The sequence below is a fragment of the Schistocerca serialis genome, chromosome 12 (genome assembly GCF_023864345.2).
Source record: "Schistocerca serialis cubense isolate TAMUIC-IGC-003099 chromosome 12, iqSchSeri2.2, whole genome shotgun sequence".
Taxonomy (NCBI): domain Eukaryota; kingdom Metazoa; phylum Arthropoda; class Insecta; order Orthoptera; family Acrididae; genus Schistocerca; species Schistocerca serialis.
Genome location: NC_064649.1, coordinates 77,659,708 through 77,671,628, shown reverse-complemented (window position 1 = coordinate 77,671,628; position 11,921 = coordinate 77,659,708). Strand labels below are relative to the sequence as shown.

General features: G+C 43.0%; 1 non-coding gene across 1 annotated transcript; it reads left to right on the top strand.

The window, feature by feature from the left end:
* Window positions 1-11,102: 11,102 nt before the first annotated feature.
* Window positions 11,103-11,176, top strand: Trnat-ugu (transfer RNA threonine (anticodon UGU)). The gene has a single exon. It is a non-coding gene; the product is annotated as a tRNA-Thr (tRNA).
* Window positions 11,177-11,921: the final 745 nt, after the last annotated feature.

Genomic DNA, 11,921 nt, shown 5'->3' with positions numbered 1-11,921 from the left:
GACAAAGTTATGAAAGAGTGGGAAGTAACACTAAGGAAACAAAGCTTTTGGAAGCCAATTGAACTAGGAAGAGGTAAAGGAAAATTGAACATCCCTTATTTAGCGTTTGCAGATGACTTGGCAATTATAACTGACAGTGAAGAAACAGCAGTAAAACAAATTGAGACACTTAAAGAATGTGCTGAGAAGGTTGGCCTGCAAATCTCCTTTGAGAAGACAGAATTCATCTGCTCAAAATTAGATATTTCGAAACTAAAAACAAAGTATGGTGAAATAACTAGAGTCAAGCACTTTAAGTATCTCGGTGAAGTTATTGAACCAACAGGACTTGAGAAAATAGCACAAAAAAACCGATTACAGAAAATCAAGAAAGTATTCGGACTTATTCAAAATATATATAACAAGAAATGTCTATCAAAAGGCACTAAAATCAGACACTACAACACAGTCATCAAACCAACAGTCACATATGCAAGTGAAACACTCTCCCTGAATAGAAAATTAGATTTACACGAAATTAAGAAAGTAGAGAGAAAAATTATTAGAAAAATCCTAGGACCACGATACACACAAGATGGATACAGGCTGCAGACTACCGAGACAACCGAAAAAATATCAAACATCGAGGCAGATATCAGGAAGAGGCGGATGAAGTTTTATGGACATATAGACAGATTACCTGGAAACAGGTTAACTAAACGTCTATTGGACTATATGACATCACTTAAGGCAACAATACCCTGGGTAACTGAAGTTAAGAAGGATTTGAAAAAGGCAAAAATTGACATAACAAACACATCAGACCGGGATACATTCAGAAGAAAAATCGACAAGTGGAAGTTTACTCCAGAGACGGAATCTAAACCTTTCCGACCAAAGTGGACCGAAGAAAGGAAGAAGGCCTTTGGGGAGGCAATGAAGAAATACTGGGGAAATAAGAAGAACATTAAGAAATGTTAATCACCTGCTTATCGTTCTCCCATGGGGACATTCGCTAATAATAATAATAATAATAACCCAACTAGTAATGAGTAAAAAGACCTTAAAATAAGTTTTATTTCTCAATTATTCTGTGTAACTAACTAGATCTTGCAATCAATGCTTTCTTCCAAATTCCCTCTGCCACTTGTACATATGTAGTGTATCAAGACTCAGAAAACGCTAAACGGAAATAATAACAGCGTAAGATACTACTAACAAAATGAGTCTGACAGACACTCGAAAAATATAGAAGACCATAGGAAACAATTACCTGGGCAGTAACACAAAAAAAAAAGCACAGAACGGATTGTCTTATCAGAACAAGTAAAATGCAAACTGCTTTTGTAAAACGAAAATTGTTATTTTGTAAATAAAAGTTAATAAAAGTTTTAAAAAAATGGTTCGATTCCCGGCGGCGTCAGTGTTTTTCACCTCCCTCGTGATGACTGGGTGTTTGTGTTGTCCTCATCATTTCATCATCATTAATGAAAGTGGCTAGACTGGGTTGAGCAAAGGTTAGGAATTTGTACGGGCGCTGATAACCACGCAGTTGTGCGCCCCACAAAGCAAACATCACCATCATCTCCTAGAAGCTCTTGTCACTTAGGACGTACCCACGTTACCTGTACGTTAAGCGTGTTGCGTACCTAGCAGGCGTTACCTCATAACGATCGCTTTCTTTACGTATCTCAGTGTCTAAGTAGGTTCCCCTAAAAACCGGAAGTGATAAACCCTCTACAAACTGAAAATATATAAAGGGCCTTAAATATCTTCAACATTTCGTGGCCCTGTCAGCAACTGTACAAATATTAATTTTAATAATGAACAGCCTCAGTTCCAGTACAGCACTTGTGACTGCCGCATTGCAGTCGCGAAGTGGGGCTAGGCAGTGCCAGAAAAGTTTTTACAGTCTGACGATAATTTATGGATTTGTAGTTTTAGCTTGACGATGTCCACTATGGACAAACGGTACATACTGTTATTCTGAAGAAGGTTGGGTTATCCTGACTGAAACGTAGGTAAATTCTAGGTAAACGGTGCAACTGAGGCTGTTCCTTATTAAAATTAAAATTAATATAAAGGGCCACCTAACCTTCATAAATTTTTGTTCTATACTGAAGAGCCAAAGAAACTGGTACACATGTGTAATATCGTATAGGGACCCCACGACCACGCAGATGTGCTGCAGTACAATGTGGCATGGACTAACGTCTGAAGTAGTGCTGGACTCAATTGACACAATGAATCCTGCAGGGCTGTCCATAAGAGTACAAGGAGATGGAGACCTGCCGAACAACACGTTGCAAAGCATCTCAGATATGCTCAATAATGTAAATATGGTTCATGTCTTCGTTGTTTGGTGGCCAGTGGAAGTGTTTGAACTCAGAAGATTGTTCTTGTAACCACTCTATAGCAATTCTGGACGTGTGGAGTGTCGCAATGTCCTGCTGAAATTGCCCAACTCCGTCGGAAACACAGTGGATATGAGTGAAGGCAAGTGATCAGACAGGATGCTTACATACGTGTCACCTGTCAGAGTCGTATATAGATGTATCAGGGGTCCCATATCACTAAGACTGCACACGCCCCACAGTTTTACAGAGTCTCGACCAGCTTCAACAGTTCCCTGGTAGCGTCCATGAATTCACGAGGATGTCTCCACATCCTTACACGTCCATCCACTCGACAAAATTTGAAACGAGACTCGTCCAACCAGGCAACAGTCCAATGTCGATGTTGACGGAACCAGGCAAGTTATAAAGCTTTGTGTCATGCAGTCATCAAGGGTACACAAGGGGGCATTAGGCTCCGAAAGCCATTATCGATGATGTGTCGTTGAAAGGTTCGCAAGCTGACACTCGTTGATAGCGCAGCATTAAAATATGCAGCTATTTGGGGAAGGGATGCATTTCTGTCTCGTTGAACGATTATCTTCAGTCGTCGTTGGTCCCGTTCTTGCAGGATCTTTATCCGGCAGCAACGATGTGTGAGATTTGATGTTTTACAGGACTCCTGGTATTCATGGTATACTCGTCAAATGGTAGTGCGGGAAAATCTTCACTTTATCGCTACCTGGAAGATGCTTTGGTCCATTGCTCGTGCGCCGACTATAAAACCACTTTCAAACTCACTTAAATCTTCATAACCTGCCATTGCAGCAACAGTAACCGACGTAAAAACTGCGCGACACTTGTCTTATACAGGCGTTGCCGACCACAGCGCCTTATTCTGCTTGTTTACATATCTCTGTATTTGAATACGCATGCCTATACCAGTTTCTTTGGCACTTAAGTGTGTCACTTAAAAATAAACAGAATTTATAGCGAAATTGTACTCGTCAGTGTTTAATTCTGACTTTATTCGAAGATTGTTGAATTTTAACGTGAAATGAAGAGCTGTTGTAGCAAAAGTAAAGAAAACAGTACAGTTTTATCATATACCGCTAGGAAACGCTATTTCGTCACCAAAGAGGTGAAATAAAAAAACTGCAAAATAACAACATATCAAACACTGCTTCTGTACCTCGTCGCACCTGTATAAAACATGTTTCTGTCATTCATAAACAACTTTTGCATTTATCATTAATAACAAGGAACTCTAGTCTTAGATCATGATGAAGTGAGTTCTATTGCGTACAAAGTAACAACAAAAATTATATATATTATTTACATTTGCGCATGCAAACTGTGCTTGCATGAAAAGCAATTACTCTGGTTACATAAAAGCTCTGAAGGTACGCAAACGACTAATTTCAATTACTTATAAAATGTAGTGCACATTCTGTAAGGACGTAAGATACACAATGGACCAACACTGATTGATGGACCGTTCCAATTACGTGCAAAACTGACAACCAAACAGACAATAAAAACAAAGAGATAACGTCGGCTGTCAGTTTCTCTGTTGAACTTTCGTTTATGTTCGTTTTCCTTCCAAAGCTACCACAACTACTGGTTGTTGCTGTTGTGGTCTTCAGTCCAGAAACTGGTTTGATGCAGCTCTGCATGCTACTCTATCCTGTGCAAGCTTCTTCATCTCCCAATACCTGCTGCAGCCTACATCCTTCTGAATCTGCTTAGTGTATTCATCTCTTGGTCTCCCTCTACGACTTTTACCCTCCACGCTGCCCTCCAATACTAAATTGGTGATTCCTTGATGCCTCAGAACATGTCCTACCAACCGGTCCCTTCTTCTAGCCAAGTTTTGCCACAAACTCCTCTTCTCCCCAATTCTATTCAATACCTCCTCATTAGTTATGTGATCTATCCATCTAATCTTCAGCATTCTTCTGCAGCACCTCATTTCGAAAGCTTCTACTCTCTTCTTGTCTAAACTATTTATCGTCCACGTTTCACTTCCATACATGGCTATACTCCATACAAATACTTTCAGAAACGACTTCCTGACACTTAAATCTATACTCGATGTTAACAAATTTCTCTTCTTCAGAAACGCTTCGCTTACCATTGCCAGCCTACATTTTATATCCTCTCTTCTTCGACCATCATCAGATATTTTGCTCCCCAAATAGCAAACCTCTTCACTACTTTAAGTGTCTCATTTCCTAATCTAATTCCCTCAACATCACCCGATTTATTTCGACTACATTCCATTATCCTCGTTTTTCTTTTGTTTATGTTCATCTTCTGTAGCACCACATTTCAGAGGCTTCTATTCTCTTCTTGTCCTAACTATTTATCGTCCATGTTTCACTTCCATACATGGCTAAACTCCATACAAATACTTTCAGAAACGACTTCCTGACATTTAAATCTATATTCGACGTTAACAAATTTCTCTTCTTCAGAAACGCTTTCCTTGCCATTGCCAGTCAACATTTTATATCCTTTCTACTTCGACCATCATCAGTTACTTTGCTCCCCAAACAGCAAAACTCCTTTACTACTTTAAGTGTCTCATTTCCTAATCTAATTCCCTCAGCATCGCCCGACTTATTTCGACTACATTCCATTATCCTCGTTTTGCTTTTGTTTATGTTCATCTTATGTGCCCCCTTCAAGACACTGTCCATTCCATTCAACTGCTCTTCCAAGTCCTGTCTCCGACAGAACTACAATGTCATCGGCGAACCTCAAAGTTTTTATTTCTTCTCCATGGATTTGAATAACTACTCCGAATTTTTCTTTTGTTTCCTTTACTGCTTGCTCAATATACAGATTGAATAACATCGGGGAGAGGCTACAACACTGTCTCACTCGCTCCCCAACCACTGCATCCCTTTCATGTCCCTCGACTCTTATAACTGCCATCTGCTTTCTGTACAAACTGTAAATAGCCTTTCGCTCCCTGTATTTTACCCCTGCCACCTTCAGAATTTGAAAGAGATTATTCCAGTCAACATTGTCAAAAGATTTCTCCAAGTCTACAAATGCTAGAAACGTAGGTTTGCCTTTTCTTAATCTAGCTTCTAAGATAAGTCGTAGGGTCAGTATTGCCTCACGTGTTCCCATATTTCTACGGAATCCAAACTGATCTTCCCCGAGGTCGGCTCCTACCAGTTTTTCCATTCGTATGTACAGAATTCGCGTTAGTACACTCCTGGAAGTTGAAATAAGAACACCGTGAATTCATTGTCCCAGGAAGGGGAAACTTTATTCACACATTCCTGGGGTCAGATACATCACATGATCACACTGACAGAACCACAGGCACATAGACACAGGCAACAGAGCATGCACAATGTCGGCACTAGTACAGTGTATATCCACCTTTCGCAGCAATGCAGGCTGCTATTCTCCCATGGAGACGATCGTAGAGATGCTGGATGTAGTCCTGTGGAACGGCTTGCCATGCCATTTCCACCTGGCGCCTCAGTTGGACCAGCGTTCGTGCTGGACGTGCAGACCGCGTGAGACGACGCTTCATCCAGTCCCAAACATGCTCAATGGGGGACAGATCCGGAGATCTTGCTGGCCAGGGTAGTTCACTTACACCTTCTAGAGCACGTTGGGTGGCACGGGATACATGCGGACGTGCATTGTCCTGTTGGAACAGCAAGTTCCCTTGCCGGTCTAGGAATGGTAGAACGATGGGTTCGATGACGGTTTGGATGTACCGTGCACTATTCAGTGTCCTCTTGACGATCACCAGTGGTGTACGGCCAGTGTAGGAGATCGCTCCCCACACCATGATGCCGGGTGTTGGCCCTGTGTGCCTCGGTCGTATGCAGTCCTGATTGTGGCGCTCACCTGCACGGCGCCAAACACGCATACGACCATCATTGGCACCAAGGCAGAAGCGACTCTCATCGCTGAAGACGACACGTCTCCATTCGTCCCTCCATTCACGCCTGTCGCGACACCACTGGAGGCGGGCTGCACGATGTTGGGGCGTGAGCGGAAGACGGCCTAACGGTGTGCGGGACCGTAGCCCAGCTTCATGGAGACGGTTGCGAATGGTCCTCGCCGATACCCCAGGAGCAACAGTGTCCCTAATTTTCTGGGAAGTGGCGGTGCGGTCCCCTACGGCACTGCGTAGGATCCTACGGTCTTGGCGTGCATCCGTGCGTCGCTGCGGTCCGGTCCCAGGTCGACGGCCACGTGCACCTTACGCCGACCACTGGCAACAACATCGGTGTACCGTGGAGACCTCACGCCCCACGTGTTGAGCAATTCGGCGGTACGTCCACCCGGCCTCCCGCATGCCCACTATACGCCCTCGCTCAAAGTCCGTCAGCTGCACATACGGTTCACGTCCACGCTGTCGCGGCATGCTACCAGTGTTAAAGACTGCGATGGAGCTCCGTATGCCACGGCAAACTGGCTGACACTGCCGGCGGCGGTGCACAAATGCTGCGCAGCTAGCGCCATTCGACGGCCAACACCGCGGTTCCTGGTGTGTCCGCTGTGCCGTGCGTGTGATCATTGCTTGTACAGCCCTCTCGCAGTGTCCGGAGCAAGTATGGTGGGTCTGACACACCGGTGTCAATGTGTTCTTTTTTCCATTTCCAGGAGTGTATTTTGCAGCCGTGACTTATTAAACTGATAGTTCGTTAATTTTCACATCTGTCAACGCCTGCTCAAATACATAGGAATTACAATTACGAACAACTTGAAAAGAATACATGGAAAATGTCGTGGGAAAGGTGAACCAAGGACTGCGATTTATTGGCAGAAGTTTTAGAAGATGCAAAAGATCAACTGCCTCCACTACGCTTGACCGTCCTCTTTTAGAGTACTGCTACTCGACCTCGGATCCTTACCATATACGATTAACGGAGCACATCAAGAAAGTTCAAAGAAGAGCAGCACGTTTTATATTATTGAGAAATAGGGGAGAAAGTGTCACGGACATGATACAGGATTTGTGGTGAACATCGTTGAAACAAAGGCGTTTCTCGTTGCTGTTGACGTCTACCTAGATGGGGAGAAACGATCATCTTAATAAAATAAGGGAAACCAGAGCTCGCACGGAAAGCTGCATGCGCTCGTTTTTTCCGCTCGCTGTTCGAGAGTGGAACAATAGAGAATTATTGTGAAGGTGGTTCGATGAACCCTCTGCCAGGCACTTATGTGTGATTTGCAGTGTATCCATGTAGATGTAAGGAAAATGTCTATCGAAAATTTTATGCTTAAACTATAACCCCTAAACAAATGCACTAGTGAGAAGGGTAAAGTGTCTTAGTTACCGAAGTGGATCTTTTTTTGCTTGTGGTTGGTGGGCAATAGCTGTTACTGCTTATTGGTGGTTTTATTCCAGTAGGGTGGTGATTCTGTTATATGAGGTAATTTGCAAATGCGTTGTAAGTATTTCTGCGTTTCAGTGCTTTAGGTGTTCCGAGTACTTTATTGTAAAGTTATTATTGTCTTCCACACGTGTGCCTGCGTATGTCTTAAAATAGCAGTAAAAGTACTCTTTTTGATGAAGATGCAGGTAGATAACGGACTAGAACACTAACGCATCCACATGTCAAAATTAAAACAGCTATATACACAGTCATTCGCCAGATACAGTTTTAAGTGACTCACAACACAGTACATCGTTGGCACCATTCCATTGCCGCCCTGGCCCCAACGATGTACCGAATTGTCAGTGACGAATACAGATGTAAATGATAATTAATTGAAACCCTCAGCTGCCGACAGGTGTTGTTGATATACCTCGATGGGGACAGCTGAAAATGTGTGCCCCGACCACGACTCGAACCCGGGATCTCCTGCTTACATGGCAGACGCTCTATCCATCTGAGCCACCGAGGACACAGATGAATTGCGCGACTGCAGGGACTTAAACCTTGCACGCTTCCCGTGAGACCCATATTCCCAACCGTCCACAATTCTACATATGTAATGTACCTAATAGATGTTTGCCCATCCACTGATTACTCGCGCACACTTTGGCCATTCCCGTAAAATTTCGGGCAACCTGCGCGCATTCGCACAGACGAAGGTCAATGGCTGGGTAGCCTTTAACTATATATATGAAGATAGTAACTGTTTTCGAAAGAAAGATAACATTGATGCCCGTGCAGATTCTCTAGAAGAAATGGTAATTAATTGAACCCTCAGCTGCGTAATTCTTTCTTACCATTAATTATTAACCGATAATATTTTGACATTTACTGCTACGCTTATTTTAGTTGTCACTTGTAACATTTCAAACATTTTACGTTTACAATTGCTGCGAGTGTCATTTTTTCTCATTTCTGCTGTTAGGATAACGGTGATAGTTGAGGTTTACTTTAATACAGTCTGGTAATTACTATGCCCAATTTTTCTGTTTGTACTAAGCTTTTATGAGAAAACTGTTTATATCTGCTTAGGTAAACATGTTGTCAGACATTTCAATTCTCATATTCCAATCATTTTCCTTTGCCTTATACGTCTTATTCAGTCTTAGTTTGTAAAGAACGTTGTGTTATGTTTCATGTTAGCTTTCTTGCCAGGGAGGTAATCATTTTCATCAAAGTGCACGCACACCTGTTTTGAACGAGATGAACATTTGCAATGAAAATACTATACTGTTGATACTATTGCAAATGTACAAATGGATGGCACAATGTGTCAGTTAATATATCAATATCCTACCGTGCTGTCATCGGAAAGGAACTAATCATTCATGGCATTGTAACACTCGTCTGGTGATACGAATGAACCATCAGTAGATGCATGGGTACAACTCGATTTGTGGGCTGTCACTGATGAACACATTCTCCCGGTCTTGCTGTGGCTTTTTGTTCGTATGGTTTTCGAGGTGTGGGTACAGCTGTAGATAATGCTTAACACTAGAAGTATCTGACTTCGCCGTATCCCTTGAAGTACCACATAGGTCATTTTCGACCCACAGTAGGAAACCTCCGTTGGGTAGACTTTTGGATGTTGCCATGTTAATACGCTCAGGAAGACTCTAAAATGTAAGCAAACTGTAATTTATTCTGCAAAATCAATAGTAGATTGTCAAAAATAAAGTTTCAGAAATAAACTTTTTTTATATATATTTTACCGAAGAAACTTCTCAGTCTTTCATCGAACATAATTAGAACAAGAAAGAAAAGCAATGTTACACGGTTTTGATCTATAAAGAGATTGAAACAGAATCAAAGGATACTCTTTGTATGAGTTCTAATAGTATTTTTACTTTTGCAGACAAATAAAATAAATACCGAGTATTTTCAAAAGATTTTGAAATGCGCCGGCCGGGTGGCCGAGCGGTCCTAGGCGCTACAGTCTGGAACCGCGCAACCGCTACGGTCGCAGGTTCGAATCCTGCCTCGGGCATGGATGTGTGTGATGTAGAACAATTTTTTCTGAAATGCAGCATGTGATTAAAATCCTCTGCGGGTTTTTTCTTATTGCAATTAAGGAGCAAAAACGTAAGAACAAACAATTTCACTCTAGAATTATAAATACGGGGGTAGGTCGAAAAGTTTCTAGCCCGAGATAGTGACCGTAATGTCCCGCACAAACAACAACACCACCTACTTTTATAGTGACCCTTTGTGGGTATGCAAGCCAAATTTCGGGGCTCCTGCTTCGTTACTTTTGCCGCTAGAATGAGTTGTATACCGTAGTGTAAGCAAAAGGCCGTGCGGTTAAAGGCGCTGCAGTCTGGAACCGTAAGACCGCTACGGTCGCAGGTTCGAATCCTGCCTCGGGCATGGGTGTGTGTGATGTCCTTAGGTTAGTTAAGTTTAAGTAGTTCTAAGTTCTAGGGGACTTATGACCTAAGATGTTGAGTCCCATAGTGCTCAGAGCCATTTGAGCCATCACATCGGTCCTCAGACAAAACAACAGTTACAACGGTGGAAACACCCTTCATCCCCTACCCCAAAATAATTCCGCTTGCGAAAATCAGCCAGTAAGGTGATTTCATCGGTAATCTGGGATGTAAAAGGGGTAATTATGATTAATTACTTGCAAAAGGGCGTAACTATCAATGCATCATACTATTGCACCCTCCTGCGCCATTTGAGAGGAGAGAGAAAGAAAAAAAAAGCGCGGAAAATTGATGCGCGATGTTCTCTTGCATCAAGTCAACGCACCAGCGCACAAAGCCCTTGTAACACTAGAAACTCTGCATTACTGCGGGTTCGAATTGTTACGTCACCCGCCATACTCTCCAGATTTGGCTCCATCAGACTTTTTTCTTTTCCCAAACCTGAAAAAAGACCTCAAAGGACGACGATTTTCCAGGTTGTCCAGCCCGATACCGATTGCCTGCAAGGTAAAACTAGCTCTCCTCTGCAGTTTGTAGGAGCCAGCAAGCTCATCTGCTACAATTAGCATAAAGTCCCGCTGTGAAATCTTCTTAGAGATAGGCAGCTTAAAAACTGTACGAGCAGTGATCATGGCAACGTCAAGAACATTGTAGAAGACACGCACAGGCCATCAATGGATACCAACTCGGATATGTCCGAAAGAACAGACACCATATCCATATAAGTATATAGTTCTGGCAATACCGGCCATGACCTTCTTCTTCTGTGCGGATGCACACATATTACCCGAACTCTTACTGGACTTGGTGAGAATGTCTTCCAGGAGTAATGAGTGTGTTGGGTAGGGACACTACGAGTGTAATGTGTCGACATACAAGGTGAGAATGTGGGACTCACGGGAGGCGTGCGCGAGATAGTCCCTGCAGTCGCACTATCCTCCGTGTCCTCGGTGGCTCAGATGGATAGAGCGTCTGCCATGTAAGCAGGAGATCCCGGGTTCGAGTCCCGGTTGGGGCACACATTTCTACCTGTCCCCGTCATCAGATGAAGGTGTTAATATATAATTTTAATTTCGCTATGGAGTCTAGTCATTTAGTCATGCATATACACTCCACACTTAGCTTCACTACAAAATTTCCCAGGTTCTTGAAGTTCCTTCTCAGCATTCTCACTGACCTGACATGCAGCATGCATCTTACTCAGGATAAGGACTTTTTTTCCCCCTTGGTATAATGAGAAGACTGTCGACCAGCTGGTACAAGTGTGTTACGTACAACGTGTCATCTCCACTTCGCGCAGCAGGAGGGATGTCTTTGAGTGAGTGCCAACTAAACTTGTTCCTTTTTGTTTCAGCTCATCCGCCAGTTTCATGGAGACGAAGAAGCTGTCAGTCGTGATATTGTGACTGCGGTTGAGCAATGGCTGTGCCAACTTCATAACGACGTGGTGATCAAGACCGTTGCTCGGATCATGAGTTGCACGTTTGGCACGTTTGAGATGAATCCGTTCAGCATGCAGCGCTTGTCAGCATCACAAAAAAGCCATAATTTTATTCCATACTTATCAGCTTTGCTCGGTATGTATTGTATGAACGGGCACCTGAATTTGCAAGGATACAGTTGCTCGTCGACAGTCGTGTTCTCACATGGATTGGAGCAGGCAATACGGTTGTCATTAAATAGATTTCAGACTTCTGAAGCGATACAAACTCTGCCAGTTCCCTTGTCTCCTTGATGAAACAGAATGAAACCTAAGATGATTG